Source organism: Bos taurus, chromosome 9 (assembly GCF_002263795.3).
Source record: "Bos taurus isolate L1 Dominette 01449 registration number 42190680 breed Hereford chromosome 9, ARS-UCD2.0, whole genome shotgun sequence".
Lineage (NCBI taxonomy): Eukaryota > Metazoa > Chordata > Mammalia > Artiodactyla > Bovidae > Bos > Bos taurus.
Genome location: NC_037336.1, coordinates 29,087,703 through 29,108,530, shown reverse-complemented (window position 1 = coordinate 29,108,530; position 20,828 = coordinate 29,087,703). Strand labels below are relative to the sequence as shown.

At 36.2% G+C, this 20,828-nt stretch overlaps 1 long non-coding RNA gene across 1 annotated transcript; it reads left to right on the top strand.

Annotated features, from left to right (window-relative positions):
• The first annotated feature begins 12,587 nt into the window (after window positions 1-12,587).
• LOC132346212 (uncharacterized) lies at window positions 12,588-17,674 on the top strand. Its single transcript, XR_009495985.1, has 3 exons — window positions 12,588-13,363; window positions 13,508-13,791; window positions 15,930-17,674. It is a non-coding gene; the product is annotated as an uncharacterized lncRNA (long non-coding RNA).
• Window positions 17,675-20,828: the final 3,154 nt, after the last annotated feature.

Below are 20,828 nucleotides of genomic sequence, written 5' to 3'. Positions count from 1 at the left end.
AAAAAAGTTTAAAATTCTTTGGAAGGAACAATGGTCTCAGTTTTTAGTCTACCTGTAATTCTGCACCTTTTCCTAATATAATTTTTTATATCATGAAGATATTTTGAAGGTCTGGAGTGAGATTTAGAATCAGTTTATCTATACCAGATGAGTCCTTTTCAGAAGAACTGACTGACTGATTTAATTATAACAAACAAAAAAGAAAGAAAGAGAGAAACTCAATGAATGAAATATACAATAATTTCTCTTTTCTTTATGATTTCTTAAAATTATTTTAAATATAATTTTAATGTTTTCTAGTTCTTTACATACAACTTATGCTGGTTTATCAATATTGTTTTTAGAATCCAAACATTCATAGAGGCAACAATATTTATAATGTTGTTAATGTTATATAATGAAATGTTGTTATCTTCTATTCCAAAGCATCTGCACCCTCTGAGAACATTAATATCTTCTTTCTTACTTACTGTTGATCTTTCTAAATAGTTTATATCTAGTAGAGTGCAACTTATTTATGAACTTTTATAATCTTACAATTAAAAAAAAAAAACTTTCCCTAATTTACCTAATTATTCTCATTTCATTGCTTTAAAACAGAGGGCATGAAAGTATGGTCTATAGGCCTAATCTGGCCCTCTACCTTTTATTGATAAAGTTTTACTGGAATACCACTACTCCCATTTCTTTGCATATTACCCATGAATAGTTTGCCCTATAATAGCAGAACTCAGTAGCTGTGACAGAGACTGTAGGGTACAAAATCCTAAAATATTTATTATCTGGCACTTCACAAAATAAGTTTCATGACCCCTGTTTTAAAGGATAGTCATCCACTCAATCTTATTAATTGTGTTAAGTTCAGTTGCTCAGCCGTGTCCAACTCTTTGAGACCCCATGAACCGCAGCACGCCAGGCCTCCCTGTCCATCACCAACTCCCGGAGTTCACCCAAACCCATGTCCATCGAGTCAGTGATGCCATCCAACTATCTCATCCTCCGTCGTCCCCTTCTCCTCCTGCCCCCAATCCCTCCCAGCATCAGTGTCTTTTCCAATGAGTCAACTCTTCGCATGAGGTGGCCAAAGTACTGGAGTTTCAGCTTTAGCATAAGTCCTTCCAATGAACACCTAGGACTGATCTCCTTTAGAATGGACTGGTTGTATCTCCTTGCAATCCAAGGGACTCTCAAGAGTCTTCTCCAACTGAGGGCCTGAGTATTTCCTTCTCTAACCCTTTATTCTTGTAGATCTCTAGGGAACAGTGTGCTTCTCAGAAATTCAATAATAAGGGGCTAAGTATATTCAGAGTCATGTTATTTCCTCCTCAGTGGGAGCTACATGGCACCCAGTGGTTAGCCAGTGGCTACTCATCCTAATACTGTTGTACATCATTAAATATTTAGTTAGCAACTTATTATGTACAAAATTGCCAGACAGACAGCACTATTTTTCTCTTAGAAATCTCATCTTCTATACTACTCATCTGGACTCATCTTCAAGATAACTACCAAAATCTTCCTAGTCCATTATTTAATTAGATCACCCTATTTTTATATTTCTAAAACTTTTTCCTAAAATGGTTCAGAATTTTTAAATTCTCATTCTCTTTCTATCCATATACCTCCTTCTATCCACATAACTTTTTATATCCATATCACTTAGATCATATTAGCCCAGTCTTTCCCTGTTCCTTTCTCAGCCTTAAGTATTCTCTTAAACCACATACTCTGTCTAGAATGTACTTAGCCACCAGCCATCTTCTACCACATGGACAAGGTCAACATCCTAGAAAAGGAAAGGGCAACAAGACAAAGGACACCTTGGTTCCTTAAAGACCTACTGGGGCAGAGCCATCTATTGATCTTGAACCACCCACGTACCTCTGAACCATTGTGTGAGAAAGAAATAAACCTCCTTCTTGTTTAAGCCACTGTATTTTAGGTACATTTGTAACATTAGATCTGTCTGTACTCTAAGTAACGCATAACTAATTTTTATGAATATAAACCTATACTACATGCTCAGTTGCTCAGTCATGTCTGACTTTGTGCAACACCATGGACTATAACCTGCCAGGCTCCTCTGGCCATGGAATTTTCCTGGCAAGAATACTGGAGTGGGTTGCCATTTCCTACTTCAGAGGATCTTCTCAACCCACGATGGAACCCATGTCTCTTGCATCTCCTGTACTGGCAGGTAGATTCTTTTACCACTGTAACAACTGGACCAGGTTCCCTTTAACCCTGTTGGTTTTTTAGTAGTTTTACTGATGGTAACAAGTGAAGTGCAGAATTTTGAATACACCACTAACTTATTTTCTCTCTTCCTATTTACCTCTTTACTCCCCATGTAACTTTAAAAAATAAAATCAAAGTGTTTCTTCCATTATGTGTAAATTTAATTTGTTTCAAATAGCAATACATATTATATTTTGCTAAAACTCCAGAGTTCTTCCTATCTTGTGAAACAAATTTTTCATAATTTATTTTTAATTGGAGGACATATGCTTTACAATATTTTGTGATACATTCTCTCAAATAGGGGAAATCTCTATACCTTGATGATTTTGATTCACCAACTAAAATCTCAGAATGATATGACTATCTGTGTCCTGATGGTTGTTTATCTTCAAAATCAAAAAGGGGCTTTTAAAATAAGTTCGTTGCTGTTGTTTAGTCACTAAACTGGGTCCAACTCTTTGCGACGCCATGGACTATAACCCACCAGGCTCCTCTGTCCATAGCATTTCCCAGGCAAGATTATTGGAGTGGGTTACCATTTCCTTCTCTAGGGAATCTTCCCAACCCAGGGACCAAACTTGCATCTCCCACATTAACAAGTGGATTCTTTACTGCTGAGCCACCAGAAAAGCCATCAAAAAAAAAAAAATACATTTTGGCGGTGGTTACATTTAAGTTTGGCCATGTTGTCTCCATGAATATTGATAACCAAATATTCCTCAAGCTCCATAAATATTTTTTTCACTTTAAACATAGTTACTTTCATAGATGAGCCAGTATTGAATTATCAAAATGAAACACAGAATGAAAATATTTGTTTTATTTACAGAATAGGAAAAAGTTGAGTAGAAAAGGATCAATTCAACACTTGTTATTGTTGTCATTCAGTCGCTAAGCTGAGTCCAACTATTTGTGACACCGTGGACTCCAGTATGCCAGGCTTCCCTGTCCTTCACTAACTGCCAGAGTTTGTTCAAACTGACGGTTTTTTTTTTTTTGGTGTCGGCTATGTCATTCAAGGAGAAGGCAATGGCACCCCACTCCAGCACTCTTGCCTGACAAATCCCATGGGCGGAGGAGCCTGGTAGGCTGTAGTCCATGGGGTCGCTAGGAGTTGGACACGACTGAGCGACTTCACTTTTCACTTTCATGCATTGGAGAAGGAAATGGCAACCCACTCCAGTATTCTTGCCTGGAGGATCCCAGGGATGGCGGAGCCTGGTGAGCTGCCGTCTCTAGGGTCGCACAGAGTCGGACACGACTGAAGTGACTTAGCATAGCATGCCATTCAACCGTCTCATCTTTTGTCATCCCCTTCTACTCCTACTCTTCATCTTTCCCAGCATCAGGGTCTTTTCCAATGAGTCAGCTCTTCACATCAGGTGGCCAAAGTATTGGAGCTTCAGCATCAGTCCTTCCAATGAATATTCAGGCTTGATTTCCTTCAGGATTGACTGGTTAGATCTCCTTGCAGGCCAAGGGACTCTCAAGAGGATTCTCCAGCACCACAATTTGAAAGCATCAGTTCTTCAGCACTCAGTCTTCTTTATGGTTCAACTCTCACATCAGTACATGGCTATTGGAAAAACCATAGCTTTGACTATACAGAGCTTTGTTGGCAAAGTGATTGCCCTGCTTTTTACTGTGTCACAGCTTTTCTTCCAAAGAGCAAGCATCTTTTAATTTCCTGGCCGCAGTCACTGTCCACAGTGATTTTTGAGTCAAAGAAAAGATAATCTGCCACTGTTTCCACTTTTTCCCCATCTATTTGCCATGAAGTGATGCAACTGGGTGCCATGATCTTAGGTTTCTGAATGTTGAGTTTTAAGCTAGTTTTTTCATTCTCTTTTTTATCTTCAGTGGACTAAATCAGTAGACTAAAATGGACCAGAATGGGCAAATTTAATTCAGATGACCAGTATATCTATGACTGTGGGTAAGAATCCCTTAGAAAAAAATGGAGTAGCTCTCATAGTCAACAAAAGAGTCCAAAATGCGGTACTTAGGTGCAATCTCAAAAACAACAGAATTTCTCAGTTCATTTGCAAAGCAAACCATTCAATTCAGTGATTATAAATGGTTAAATTCTGGCCAGGGAATTTAACCTTCTGATACAAAAAATTTAAATGTACAGGGAAAAAAATCTTCATACAGTTATAAAATTCTAGGAAGTATAATATGTCAAATATGCATTTTTTAAGATAACAGGCCCTGTAGAAATATAAACAGCCAAGATAATTTTTTTTTTGATCAAAGAAAGCCTCTCTCACAATGATGACCTCAGGAGAAATTGAATAGTGACGTACAAGGAGTTCAGAATCAGGTTGAATAATCAGGTTGAGTGACAGATTTAAAGTCTGTAAATCAGATTTGTTTTAATTGATCAATAAACCAAGGTTATTTTAAAAAACTAATACCGGGGCAGGGGGGAAACTGTCTAAAATGCTTAGGCTTTATTTATGCTGACATTAGTTTTACTTAGAGCTTTTAAATTTTCCAACAGGATGACAACTATAAGATAAATCTCATATACATCAGGGATTTTTGGGGGGGGAGCCTGACAAGTGAAAACAATATACCTTTTCAATGGCAAATAAGAATATGATCAATCACAGAGAAGGAAACACAATTCCTTATATTCAAAGTGCTGAAGATTAAAGGTCTTTCTGTTGAAGAACATTCAGAATAAGCTAGCCCATAAACTTCATGATCCGGTCAGCTCTGATATACCCCATGGCATAAGGATCGCAAGACTGTTTCTAAGACAGGTAATGTCTATAATAACCTGATTCACAAAGGGAAAGTAGAATAAAGAAAAACGTTCTAAGAATAATGGAGAAAAGATAACAAGGAACAGACTTAAATTACTATAAGTTTGATGGGGTAGTAAAAAATGTCACTTTTCCTCTGATGGGCTCAAAAGTATCACATTTTTCAGACTTCAAACAACTTTAATGTGACTTATTCCTAGTTTACTTCCCAATGGTGGACTGTATTTTTAGCTTGTTAAATATCATAGTAAAGATGTGCAGGCAACACATTTAAACCTTAAGTTTCTCAGACAAGGAGATTGAACTAGTTTGCTTTTATTTAAATGGTGAGTTCACAGGCACCAGCCAAATCTTAAAGTTAGACATTCAAGAATACTGGAGTGTCACTAATTTTAGTAGGCTCGATTTTCCCTTACATTATCATATTATGTTCAAAATAAATTTTAGTCTACTGGGAGTTATAAGGATATCAAATTTTATATCCTTTGGAGATATAAAATATCTCATCTTTGAGAATTTTGCTCTTCTTTTAGCTGGGGAGGAGTATTTCTTCACAAGTGTCTTGGACTTCAGTCTGAGGAGAGGAGAAAAATAGTATTTATTACAGTGTGGGGTTGTGTTTTTTTGTCATATGGAAAAGCAGTAGAGAGAATAAATGCAATATGTTATGAGAGTTTTCAGGTATCTTAGAATAAACCTTTTTATTTGCATGCTTTTAGTTTCCCCATGAGGGCTTTGGCACTTTAAAAGTCAAAGCAAATTTAACAGCATTTTCCCCTTCAACACAGTTATATGTGTTCAGACCCCTGAAGAAAATGTTTTCTAAGTTTGTTTTAAAAGCCCTTCAGTTGAGTTCACTGCATGTTTCAAGATGTTCAGTGTAGATTTTAATAAACTAATAGAAGGGACATGACACCACCCTAATGGCAGAAAGGGAAGAGGAATTAAAAACCCTCTTGATGAAGGTGAAAGAGAAAAGTGAAAAAGTGGCTTAAGACTTAATACTCAAAATGAAGATCATGGCATCTGATCCCATCACTTCATGGCAAATAGGGGGAAAAACGGAAACAGTGACAAATTTTACCTTCTCTGACTCGAAAATCACTGCAGACAGTAACTACTGCCATGAAATTAAAAGACACTTGCTCCTTGGATGGAAAGCTATGACAAACTTAGACAGCCTATTAAAAAGCAAAGACATCACTTTGCCAACAAAGGTCCATATTGTCAAAGCTATGGTTTCTCCATTAGTCATGTACAGATGTAAGTGTTGGCTGAAGGCTAAGTGCCAAAGAACAAATGCTTTCAAACTGTGGTGCTAGAGAAGACTCTTGAGAGTCCATTGGACAGCAAGGAGATCCAACCAGTCAATCCTAAAGGAAATCAAGCCTGAATATTCATTGGAAGGACTGATGCTAAAGCTGAAGTTCCAATAGAACTGACTCATTAGAAAAGACTCTGATCCTGAGAAAGATTGGGGACAGGAATACAAGGGGATGACAGAGGATGAGATGGTTGGATGGCATCACTGACTCAATGAACATGAGTTTGAGCAAGTTCTGGGAGATGGTGAAGGATAGGAAAGCCTGGGACACTAGGGTTTTATAAAAACCATCAATCATTTTATTAAACATATTTATGAAGCTATATAATTAGCTGGAATGATTCGAGTAGTAAGCTGAGGTGAGCTGGTGCAGTTACTAAAGAAGTTTCCTTCTACCTGAAATGATGATGCAATAGAGAGCTGGCTACACTGGCTTTGGGCTCTTGCAGACAAAGTGGTTCTTTAGATGGCAACTACTTATTTACCCTTCTCTGCTTCATGAAAAGCCAAAAAATTAACCTCCAGAACTAATCTGCTGAGTTAAGAAGCCAAACATAATCCATTTGCCCTATCAGAAAACCCAACAGTATCTGGTAAGGAATAAGAGACTAGGCTTCTTGGATAGCCAAGTTTGAGTCTTGGTTCTTCCATTTGAGTGGTAGTAAGGCAAGTGAAAGTAGGGAGGAGGAACCTTATGCAGTAAATTTATATTTATATAAATAGTATATTTACCTGTTTTATTAATCAAGCATGAGCTTCTCAAAATGTGCTCCATAAAAACCTGAGGATCACCCAAGACAATCTGAGAACAATGTATTGTTAATAATGATGTTATTGTTTGACATTTTCATAATGTTGACGTTTATACTGATGATGCAAAAGTAATATTTGGTGCTGGTGCTTTAGTACAAGTCAGGGCCATGGGACTGAACTATGGTAATAGTCATTGCATTCTGCATCATTACTTGCAGTAAAGATAAAAAATCGCCAGTTAGTTTACTTAAGAATATCATTGATAAATCAGGAAAAACATTAACTTTATTAAATCTAACTCTAGTGTGTACAAGAGTTTATCATTCTTTGTGACAAAATGAGATCATACAGAAGGCCCTCTGGTGTCTATACCAAAGTATAATGAAAATCTTGAGGAAAAAAGCACCTGTGTGCTTGTTTATGTTGTGAGGTTACCTAGCCATAATTTTCAAGGAATTGTTGAGCGAACTCAAAATTTGCTGAGAAAATTGTTGAGTAAAAATTATTTTACTTGAAAAATGACTGACAGACAAGGAATCATTAATCTGACTTGAATGTTTAGAAGATATTTTGCAAAAAATAAATGAACTTCTCAGTTCAAGGATAACAATTGATATTATTACCAATAATAAAGAATTTAAGCTTTCATAGGAAATTTAGAATTTTGGGAAACTGGTATCTGCCACTGTGAACTTGATTAATTCCAAATACCAAATGTTTAAAGGCTTAACAGAGGAGATGACCGGTGATATTAACAAGTGAGTTTTTTTTCAAATTGCATAATGAAATGTGTCAACCTTTGGAAGATTTGTGTAACTGTGAGTTGACAGTCTTCTGATAAAGCATGCTGTTACTGCAAAAAAAATTAATAAAAGATTCACAGATCCATTCAAAGGTCACAGTAGAGAGTATGAAAATTTCACAGGCATGATTTTAGATTCCACATTGAAACTAACCTTTGAAACAACTGTTGAGAGTTTTGGTGTAGTACTAAAGGAGAATACTCACCATTATCTAAAGAAATTATGAAAATAAAACTCCCTTTTCCAGCTATATATTTGTATGAGGTTGAATTTTATTCATAAACTCCAATCAAAACAATATATTTTAACAAATTGAATACAAAAGCAGAAATGTGAATTCAGTTGTCTTCTATAAAGCCAGATGATAAACACAGAAATTTTCTTAAAGCAATGTCACTTCTCACTATGTTTTTTGCTTTTGAAAATACAGTTACTTTTTATAAATATTTTACTTTGTTAACATGATATGGGTTTATTATAGATATTTTTAAAATAAATATTTATAACATTTAAAAAAATTATTATATGATATGTAATCATAGACAGTCTATAGATATAATCCATACAGGGAAAGTTCTTGGGGTTCTCTTTGGTTTTTTAAGAGTGTGAATGAGTTCTGAGACAAAAAAGTTTAAGAACCTCTAAAAACAATGACCTGAGCTTCCACCTTAAGTAGTCAAAAAAAAAAAAAAAGAGCAAAATAAAATTAAAGTGGCTCGACAGAAATTATTTAGTAGAAATAAGAGAAAATAAACAGAAAAATTTGATAAAGCCAATAAAAATATCTCTTTGAAAAAGCCAACAAAACTGATAAACCTCTAGCTAGACTGATAAACAAAAAAAGGGAGAAAGAGAATATAAATTACCAAGATCAAGAATGAAAGGGATTCATCACAATAGATTCTACAGATCAGACAAGAAAAATAAAAATATTATAGACAATTTTATGCCAACAAATTTGACAACTTCAAGGAAATGGACAATTTGCTTGAAAACACTTTGCCAAAACTGATGGGGTAAAACAGACAATTTGAATAGCCCTCTTTTAAATAAAGTAAAACTGTTAACCAAAAACCTCCCCTAAAGAAAAATCCAGACTGTTGGTTTCATTGGTAAAATCTATCGAACATTTAAGGAAGAAATACCATTAATCTTGTACAAATCTCTTCATAAAATAGAGAAAGAACACTGGACAGTATTTGCTGCTGGACTGGAAATGAGAAGTGAACAAACAAAAAGAACAGGCTGACATAATTTTGGTTTCCACTACCCAGGTAAACTATGGCCATTTACTAGGATAGGTAAGAAATAGATATGTGGGAAGGGAGAAAATATACATTAATAGCTCTGTTAAGAACATTGAAAATTTAACTTACTAAGTTTGTATGACAAGTCTAAAATTGGATCTATGAGTCCACAGGTCTGTAGTATAATATGGGCAAAAGCTACAAGTGTGGGAATTATCAGCATGTAAAGCCATACCTGAGATTATCTGGAGATTGAATGTACATGGAAAAGAGAAGAGCCACAGGACCGGATACTACAGTATACCAGCATGGAAAGGTAGAACATTGGAAGTGAAGCTGGCAAAGGAAACAGACGGCATATAGGCACTGAGGCAACAGGAAACCAGGATATGTATGGAGATGAAGAAAGCGGTCTTTTCTATCAAATGCAACTGAGAGGGTAGGCTCCATTGAATTTGGCTATACACAAGTCATTGCTGACCTTGACAAGAGCATTTTTAGGGGAGGATTGGCGAAGGGAGTCTTATTGGACTGAGTCGAGGAAAAGTAGAGAGAGAGAATGTAAACAACTTTCAATAGATTTTATTGTAAAGAGAAGAGGAAAAATGTGTTAGTAGATTGTAGATATGAGGATTAATACATTTTTAAGGTTATAATTCCAGTGGGGAAAATCCATAAGAGCAGAATGATGTAAAAGAAACAGGGCTGATATAGGCATAATAAGCAGAGAAAATGGGAGGGGACACAGAGAATTTGAGCAGGTGGGTTTCTGACTTGATGGTGGGAAGATGGTATTCCCATGAGAGGGCTTCGTTTCTTGGTAAAGCATATGGAAAGTCAGCGGATGAACACAAGAGAAGAGGGTGGGACAGAACATGAAATACAGGTGCCAGAGATAGGGAAAGTGAACACCCAGGGAGATTTCATAGGATTGTAGGATAGAATTGAGTGCCCATTTGAAAACTAACATGAATTTAAAAGCATTTAGCTGAGCTGTGAATATCTTCTCCAGCAATGTTCAATTACTTCAACTAGGAATTGTCAAAACAAACAAATTTGGCAGAGTGGGAGAGAAGCAGGGAGGTTGAGTGTTTATACCACTCTCCCTTCTCCCTAATAATAGAGTAAAACAGTGACCAGGGGCATTTTGCTTCAAATCCACTGCTAAACAGCGTGTGAAAGGAATTTGTTTTCCAGAAATTACAGTTCCATGTCCATGACTTCCACAGTTTTCAGTGGAAGAGCAGAAAGGTAGTGGTCTACAGCCCTGAAAATTCTGACTTTTAGATTCCACTTTCTTTTTTTTCAGCAGTCATCTGACCATTAAACACGGCTGTCTCAGGTGTTTCTTCTTCTAGAAGGATATGGAGAACTTATCTATAACCCTGCTCAAATTAAAACTTTGTTGCTATGTATTTGTTGAACCTCACATAATTCCTAAACAAGAGAGGATTGGCCTCTTTTTCCTGGTGACAGGAATCAATGTGACAAAATTTTAGACACCAAAGAGCTGATAGGCACTGAAATATCATGACCAACCAAGTTACTAACATTGTCCTCACCCAATCGTTCTTATCCTCTAAAAGACTCACAGTGAGGTCATGGCACTTCTGATCTGGAAAAAAGCAGAGATGGATTCTTTGCAGGCTGATGATCTATCTTTAGAGCTCACTGGAGTTCTTGGCTCGTCTAAAGTTCATCATGTGAAATGTTTCAGCCATCTTGACAGTGTTATCACCCAACATGCACGTGAGCTTTGCATAACACCGCTAGCCAGTCCTAAAATACAATACTGGGCTCTATCATTAATTGCTCTAGATTGAAAATTTATTTCAAAAATGACAGCAACAGGCATTTGCATACCTAATTAGTTTTCTACCATGACTTCATTTTGTCATTGGTAGTTATAAGTAACTACTTATAACAGCTAATATTTATTGAGTATCATTCTAAATGTTTTATGTAGATTAACTCATTTAATTCTTGCAGCAACCTAACAAGATAGATACTATTATCCTGCTCATTTTAAAGTAAGGAAACTGGGCCACAGATGGAGTAACCTGCTCGAGGTGAAGGTATGATGTATCAGAGCTTCAGTTTGAACCTTGCGTCCTGGCTTCAGGAGGTAATCATCATCACATAATCACATGAACTGCCCCACAATTTACCAGGCTTAAATAAAATAAATAATTATTTATTAGACTGTGTCACTTTGCTTCTACTAAAATTTTATTTTAAAATACCCTATGTTGTTGTTGTTGTTGTATTTAAAATAGTATAAGTTTGGTCATTTAACTTGAAGAAATTGTGTTTGCATGAAAAAGAATCAGCCTAGCTGACCTAATAGAATTCTCTAAATTCTCTTTTCTGTATTATCATCAGAAAAATGTAAATTTGAACCATATAAAATAGCTCTTATTTTTATTTTTAAACCAGCAAACCTAGCAATTTTGTGTGGCTCAGCTTAACACAAAGAAGTCACAAATCCACATTTCAGTCTAGCTCTCTAATTTATTTTGGTATCTTGATTTCCACTGCCATTCACAATCTCTTTCTTGCTCTCCTTTGTGTCAGGTACAACGACCATCTCTCAATGCGAGAGCAAGTCAGGGCTAGGGAATAAACTGTAGCTGAAGGACAGAATCATTTCTTACAAGACAGTAGTTGGCCACTGATGTCTGAACACTTCTGACCTTGGCCTCATGTGCCCTGGGAGCTCTTCAGCCCAAGTGCTCAATAAGGAAAGGTGTGACTTGCCTCTGAAAGTAGATTCAATCTGAGCCCTTAGTACTTATTGTTTTTCAAAGAAACTTCTCTTGAAACCTAATAGTAAGAGTCGGTCTTTCAGATGGAAAACTTCATTAGTTATAATAGTTCCAAGAAGACTGTCAGACACTCAGGAATCCTAAGACCTACAACATGCAAAATTCCACATTTCTCCCACAGGAGTTTTCAATGCTAAAAACAGCATCGATGCCAGTCTTCCTGGCAAAAACATTGCTAATTGACAATCAGAAGCATCCAGCTAATGTGTCTATTGAGTGTGAACAAGAGAGGTTGTCACATCCAGAAATTCCAAAATAGTTTTCTTTCTTTAGAAAATGCGTTCCTTCCCGGGACAAGTAGCAGTTCTCTTCCATGCTGGAGTCTGTGTCATTGGTCACAGCTGAGGCAGAACAGAGGTGATTTCTGGGCTACCGCAAGTGTCATTTTCTGTATTCAGCAAGGGCAGCAGTCTGGATGTCCTCATCACATGAAAAGGTTGATAAGCACGGTCATTTTAAAATCTGCCCAGAAAGCCTATCAAAGGTATGAAAGGTGGCACCCAGAAGATAAATGGCAGGGTCAGGGAACAGGAACATGCTTGTTATCGCTGACACAGACCATTCTTTCTGTCAACAAGATATCACCAACACATCTTTTGCTGTGAGGTGATATGTTAGGGAGATACAAATAAGAGGATATAATCCCTATTCACTTCAGAAAGAGATAGGCATGAACATCTAAAAATGACACACCAATACGAAGCAGGCTGTAGAATAGCTAAAGATACTTGGTCTTATAATCCCATCCTCCCAAATTTCCAATAGCATTTAACCAAATTAGAGTTGTTGGATAAGAAAATGTATAGTCTTATAAACATTGTAGAAACCACCTCCGTCAGCCACCATATATTAATATATCATGCTGGAAAGACTGTCTACAAATAGAATGATGAAAAGAAAGAAACAAGCTACTAATAGCTGGGAAAAAATGCACGCACTTTCTTCATAATACTGAAAGTAGTTCTGCCCTTGGCAGGAGCACGGATGCCATATAATCCAATTGTGTTCTTTTGAATGAGGAAACTGAGCCCAGAAAAGCCAAGCAATATGTATTTTTAAAGAGCATTTCATTAAAATTCAATACAATCTTCCGTTTTAAGAATTATTCAATCATTTTGCTTCTATCAAGGTTATAGAATGCTTGAGCTACGAAAGCCTGGCTGGAAATTGAAGACTTCCAGCCCTGTTTAATACTTAGAAGCCAGTGAGGTATATGCTCCGTGTGATTCTTGGAAAAGAAAAACATATACATGTTCTTACGTCTCACCTTCTTCAGATATCCCAACGAGCCACGCTCTCAACAAAAAGATAAGATACTAAAACAGTTTATTATGGAAAAAGAAGTGATTTTGAGGTCAGAGGAGTTGGGTTCCAAACACCTAAGGCTGTTTGGTATAAGGTACATTTATGCCTTAGCCTTGTTTTGAAAAATTGTAAAATGTACTTAATACTACCTGATCTGCTGCACAGTGCTTCAAAGCAAGATTTAAGCCTTGAACAGAATTATTTCCAATTAATGATTGTACATGCATTTGGATCATAGGTATGTGGTATGCTGCTGCTGCTGCTAAGTCGCTTCAGTCGTGTCCGACTCTGTGCAACCCCATAGACGGCAGCCCACCAGGCTCCCCAGGGATTCTCCAGGCAAGAACACTGGAGTGGGTTGCCATTTCCTTCTCCAATGCATGAAAGTGAAAAGTCAAAGTGAAGTCGCCCAGTCGTGTCCGACTCTTTGCAACCCCATGGACTGCAGCCTACCAGGCTCCTCTGCTCACGGGATTTTCCAGGCAAGAGTACTGGAGTGGGGTGCCATTGCCTTCTCTGTAGGTATGTGGTATAATGACCAAACATAACACTTTAAATTCTATTTCAAATAGTAAAAATTGAATTGTACAAAAATGAAGTTTAAAAATAAACATAAATAATAACTCACAGGGTTATTTAGAAATTAGATGAGATACTGTGTTTTAAAGCACAAAATATTATGCAAAAATATGATAAATACTTAGTATCCTTTATTCATTAATTAATATATTCAACAATATTGAATACCTACTCTGCGTAAACCTATTACAATGATTTTATTTTGAGTAATAGAGCAATGAATTTTACACAAATCCTATCTTGAGGGTTGTTAGTAAAAATTTCTTCAGTAAAATGGAAAAGAAGTGTGATTACAGATGAATGGCCAAGTACCCTTTGATTTTTAGGACTTCATACACAAGTGTAACCTCTTCACGGGTTTTCCCAAGGCATTTAAATGGCATTAAATCATATTCTCACTACAACAATCTTATTCAGCAAAAGCATTCTTACTTCATTTTAAAAAATCTTTGTTCTATTAGGAGAAAGTATTAAAGCTCTTAGACCTCTTTATTATAAAAATCATCACCAAATCCATTGAACTCTGTGTCACTTTGTCTTTATGCCTTTAGCATAGAATTTGCTAATTTACTCTTGGCATCATGAAAAACACTGTAATTTTTAACTACACATACAGAATATTTTGATTACATGAATAAATATTTTAGGAAAGACTATCTCCTCCTTCATTTAAATTGCCTTGATTTTTCATTGCCTTCTGATCTTGACCGTTATAACGTTATACTGTAGATTAGAAGCCTGAGTTTGCCACTTATAAAATTGGAGATTTTGGTTGAATTATTTAACATCCCTGAACATTGGTAATATTTGTACAAGAGGGATGAAATCAGAGGTTCTTTAGGAAAATTAAATGAAGTCATACATGTTTATGGCTCAGTACAGTGCCTGGCATCTCATACATCCTCAATAACAGTTTTTATTGTTTTCTTAATAATCCATTTTGGCATCACACTTGATAATAACAGTGACTTTACCTTCTTCAAAACTGTTTTCTCAGAAATTTTGGAGTAAGTACAATAAATGAGAAATATACTTTCAGAGTAGCATCCTGCTCATTTTAAAATTCATAAAACGGGCCTGGCTGTAATTCTACTATAATAATTCCACACCACCCTTTGTTATTAATTTTACAAAGCATTCTTAATAACCTGTTCTGGCCTTTTAAATGTGAGACACTTCACTTATCCAAAGCTCTCCCACAACCTAGCCAAGTCCTCGTGGGCCTGAGCTTGTCCAAGCTGAAGTATTATACATGTGCTTTCAAGATGGACCTCATTGGAAAATTTTTTTCAAAAGATAGCAAGGTCCCTTCAGATTTTATGATCTTTAACAGTCATTGTCTTAGATGTTGTTAAGAACTCAACAAGATGTCACTGAGAATGTGGGTTCCATATGTATTAATATTAAAACTTGCAGAACAAACAGCAAGGAAATACCAGTGAAAAAGACAGACATCATTCTTGTTTCTTGAACTTATCTCCTGGTGGGAAACAAAAAGTAAACACAAGCTTAAAAGAAAAAAAAACGTGATACTTTTAATAAGTAGAATGAGCTGATATAACAAACATCGAACTGAAATGTTGGAGGGTGCTGTGGATGGATGACAGTGGTCAGAACCATGGTTAGGTAGACGAGATGCTGAGAATGTGGTGTGAAACCCTATAAATAATTGTTGAAAGGAATCCAGACATACAGGGTCTTGGGGGAAAGTTTAGAATTTATTCTAAGTGCAGCCAGAAACCACTGAAATATTTTATATTTGGAGTGATGTTATTCATATTTTAAGATCACTTTTTTCCCTCCAGTAGACTATCAAAAGTTGTTAAAACAGAAATGCTTCTTCAGATAAAATTTGACTTTTTTTTCATTTTGGACATGATTTCATTACTTAGTCAGTTCAATAAATCTGTCACATCACATGTCACTGAAACTCTCAGGGTAAAGACAGTGAAAAATGGTCCACATGTTTATCTATTGGTTAATTTTGATCATTGAACCCCTATATATAGTGCTTTGTTATTGTGCCTATGAATCATTTGTATTTCAAAACTGTGTGTTAAAATTATATTTCCTCTTTACAGGTCCAGTGTTTCATACCCTGTGCTATGCAAAGAGAAACATCACTACCATCAAAATCAACTCTATTTTTTTTTTCTAGTACTCTGTGCCACAGTCTAATTTGCTTTGTATTTTAACCATGAGAGATTCATACAACTTTTTTCCCTTAGAGTTTCAGTTCTTTTCCTTTTTGGTGGAAAAAAAAAAATCTGTGTTCACAATATTCCACAGCTTCCCATTGTCTTAATCTGGTCATTTACTGCATGGAATCTTTCTTCTTTTTCCTGGAGATGTACTCTCCCTGAGCACACCAATCTCCTGCTCCAACCTGAACCAATATGTTCTAGATTGTCTGCACAGCTTACGTGCTAATACTTCCCTTTCCTAATTCCTGAGTCTGATGCTTTCTTGGATTTCAGATCTTCCATGGATTTCTCCCATACACTACTAAAGTAACACCTTAAACAATTTTTCAAGGGAAAAATGCATGGATGGTAAGACTTCACAATCTTAGTATGTTTGAAAATATTTCTAATTGGCCTTCACATTCAGTTGACAATTTTAGCTGAGAATAAAATCATAAATTCAAAATCTTTTTCCCTCAGAATTTTAGAATTATCCCTCCACTGATTTCTCTCCTCCCTCTTTACCCTCACCCCACTGATTGAAAGTAAGGTTCCTCCTCTTTCTTTGCCACTATATTCTCCTCCTATTCTTTATATTCTTATATTCTCTTCATATTTCTGACAAATTTTGTAATCTTGTCTTTATTCTTTGTGTGTAACTTTCATGTATCTGGGTTCAGTTCAGTTCAGTTCAGTTCGGTTGCTCAGTCATGTCCAACTCTTTGCAGCCCCATGAACCACAGCACACCAGGCCGCCCTGTCCATCACCAACTCCTGGAGTCCACCCAAACCCATGTCCATTGAGTCAGTGATGCCATCCAACCGTCTCATCCTCTGTCGTCCCCTTCTCCTCCTGCCCTCAATCTTTCCCAGCATCAGGGTCTTTTCCAATGAGTCAGCTATTCGAATCAGGTGGCCAAAGTATTGGAGTTTCAGCTTCAACAACAGTCCTTCCAATGAATACCCAGGATTGATCTCCTTTAGGATAGACTGGTTGGATCTCCTTGCAGTCCAAGGGACTCTCAAGAGTCTTTGCCAACACCACAGTTCAAAAGCATGAGTTCTTCTGTGCTCAGCTTTCTTTATAGTCCAACTCTCACATCCATATACGATCACTGCAAAAACCAAAGCCTTGACTAGACAGACGTTTGTTGACACAGTAATGTTTTAGCTTTTTAATATGCTATCTAGGTTGGTCATAACTTTCCTTCTAAGGAGTAAGCATCTTCTAATTTCATGGCTGCAGTCACCATCTGCAGTGATTTTGGAGCCCAGAAAATCACTGCAGAAAAGTATCTGGGTTAGGCTATGGTAAACATTTCTAGTCAGAAGAAATTTTCTTTTATTAGATTTGGAAATTTTTGTTTTTATTATTTATTTGATTATTTGCTCCTTTTCACATTTTCTGTTTTCTATTCTGAGACTCCTCTCCAGTGAGATGTTCAGAAATTGGGCCTTTTGGAGGAATCCTCTATTTCTCTTATCATTTTTTCATGTTTTCTATTTCTTCTTCCTGTATATTAGAAGGGTTGATCAATTTTATCTTCTAACTCTTTCATTAAACCATATTTTGGTAATACTCTTTTTTAAATATCCAACAGCTTCTGGTTTCTCTGATCATTCACATTTAAAATTATTTTCTTCTGTTTATGTGACTATAATAAATTTTGAATTTTCCTAAATATAGAAATTTTCATTTAATATTCTCTTTTATTGCCTGAATTATCTTTGCTTGCCCTGAGTTTTGTTGTTTTGTTAATTATGATCTTTCTCTTCTACGCTGCTGGTTTTTCTCACATACCTAATGGTCTCTACATGTCCCTTTATTTTTAATAATAAATAAATAGGCTGATGATTCAAAGTAGCTGGGTGGTTTTCTCTGCTGTTGCTTTTATACATCTATTTTTTTTTTCTAATTTTATTTTATTTTTAAACTTTACATAATTGTATTAGTTTTGCCAAATATCAAAATGAATCCGCCACAGGTATACATGTGTTCCCCATCCCGAACCCTCCTCCCTCGTCCCTCCCCATTCCATCCCTCTGGGCCGTCCCAGTGCACCAGCCCCAAGCATCCAACATCGTGCATCGAACCTGGACTGGCAACTCGTTTCCTACATGATATTTTACATGTTTCAATGCCACTCTCCCAAATCTTCCCACACTCTCCCTCTCCCACAGAGTCCATAAGACTGTTCTATACATCAGTGTCTCTTTTGCTGTCTCGTACACCGGGTTATTGTTACCATCTTTCTAAATTCCATATATATGCGTTAGTATACTGTATTTATGTTTTTCCTTCTGGCTTACATCTATTTTTTGAAAGGGTAGGAAGACAGAAACCTGAGTCATCAGGCAGAACCTGTCAAAGGGCAAGTTTCAAGTTGGAAAGTACAAATAAGAAGTTTACCTGGAGGTTTAGGTCCCCAGATATCAATGTACATAGGGTTTTACTCTAGGCTATAAAATCCACCTCAGGCAACCTCAGCTCTTCCTCAGAAAAACTGTTCAATTGTTCTAGAAAAAGCCCTTTGCTGTATTTTTTTTTTTTTTTTTTTGCGTGTGGAAAAATTCCAGCTGCCTGTTTAGCATACAGGCATGTGCAGGGGGGCCTTGCAAGACCAGAAGAAGCATTTTTTATAGGAGATACCTTCAATGGTCCTGATTTTCTTACCCCCAAGATTTTCTCTGAGATTGGCTCCCCCGCTCCCCTGTAGCCCTTACCTAGAGTGATCTGGATCATAGTTTCTTTTGCTCTGTTTAGTCAGCCATTCACTTCATCTACTCTCTGCTGTCCAGAAATGTGTTTTATTGTTGCTTTGCTGAAGAGTACATGTGGTGGCAAATATTGTGGCAGCCATTTTTGGAAAATACAATCTCCCACACTAGTAAATGCTACAAAAATACCTACTAGTCAATTTCAGCACAGCACAAAAATGGAATAGGTTTCCGGTAAAAGGAGGGGTTCAGACAAAAATAACTCATTTCATCTTTATATTCCAATATAAAGAATTGAGTTAAAATATACTTGTTCAGAAGACATTTATTCAGAACATAAACTTTCCTACTCTTTATTTTTTGCCCATGATTTGCTGGCCTTTATTATTTGCACTTTATATTCACTAAGACCTTTAGGATCTTGGAATTCAACTTAAATAATTCAATTCAACTTAAGGAAAATCTATTGATACTCTCTGTTTCAAGAGAAGTTCTAAGTATGCTCACAATTTTTATATTGTCTTCTCTCTGACTCAGAAATGAGTATTCCCTAATTTAAACATATAACTTATCTTGTAGTTTTTATCTGCACATAATATGGCACCTGGAATGACTTGATTGTAAGGTCTATGGGTAACAGACAAGTCTTTCCCATTTTTATATGCTACCTAATGCCCAACACTTAATAAGCATTAGTCAGATTCATAATGAGTTTGCCTTAAAAGCTCAGTTGCTAAATTTTATATCTTTTGGTAAGAGAAGAATTCCTCAGGCATATTTATTTTTGTCTTATCTAGAGTCTTAAACATGTTGTTAAATGATTTCTCAACCTACAAAATACTGGTGCAGTGAAAAAAAAGCACTCTCTCCTAGACTATGAAGGGGGAAATGACTTAAGTCGCCAGCTAACAGGCATTAGACCAAAAAAATCATCAAAAACAGCCTGAACTTGTAAAAGCACATTAGTATTAGTCTATTAAGACTATTCAGTGTAGGACAAACAAGCACTAGTAATTTCTAACAGTCTCCCTGTACACAAGCCCACTGTCATAACCATGGTTGGGCGTTAGAGCCAAGCACAGGAATTTGGGGGTCCAAATGCTTAGATTTACACTCTGTCTCTTCACTAAATGGTTATATGGCTTTGAAGATGTTGTTTTCCCTATCTGAGCTTTGATTTCCTTATATTTAAGAAAAACATTATGATTCTTATGGCTCTTAGAGCATAGTAAAACAATAAATATTAGTTATTGCTATTCTCTTAGTCTTCCACACAAAAATTACTTTGAGCTTCCCTGGTGGCTCAGATGGTAAAGAATCTGCCTGCAATGCAGGAGACCTGGGTTCAATCCCTGGATTGGGAAGGTCCCCTGGAGAAGGACATGGTAACCCACTCCAGTATTTTTTCCTGGAGAATCCCCTTGGATAGAGGAGCCTGGAAGGTTACAGTCCATGGGGTTGCAAAGAATCTGTCATGATTGAGCGACTAAACACAGCGCATAGCACAGATAACTTCATTTTATTACAAGAATGGGCAACATTTTGGAAAGATTTCCATCTAAAATGAATCAAAGGAAAAACAGGAAGTAGGAGAGGAAATTGATATTTATATAACAGCTATCATTTTTAAGCAGCTGTTGTGGTCCAGTCACTATAACAGAAATTAGATATAAACTTCCCCATTAAAAAAAAACACAATCAAAAGTATTTTTGTCTTTTATGTATGAGGGAACTAAAGCTCAGAGATAATCCCATTTATTTTTTCAATCATTCAGGTAACATTTATTGAGTCTTCTGTCTACAAAATATTAGCATAAGAAGCAGAGCCTCTAGACCCGGATCCTCTTCTACCACCATAATTTATTTCAAAATGTTATTTAAGTGAAATTACTTTCTATACTATATAAGTGTATGTATACATCAAATATAAATTTTAATATCATAAACTTAAGTTCTCATAGTTATGGAAACATGCTGAATAAATGTTCAAAAGATATCTACATATGAAAAAACATGAGAAAGATAAAAAGTATAACAGAAATATAAACCCTTTTAATACAAGTATTTTAATAAGCAATT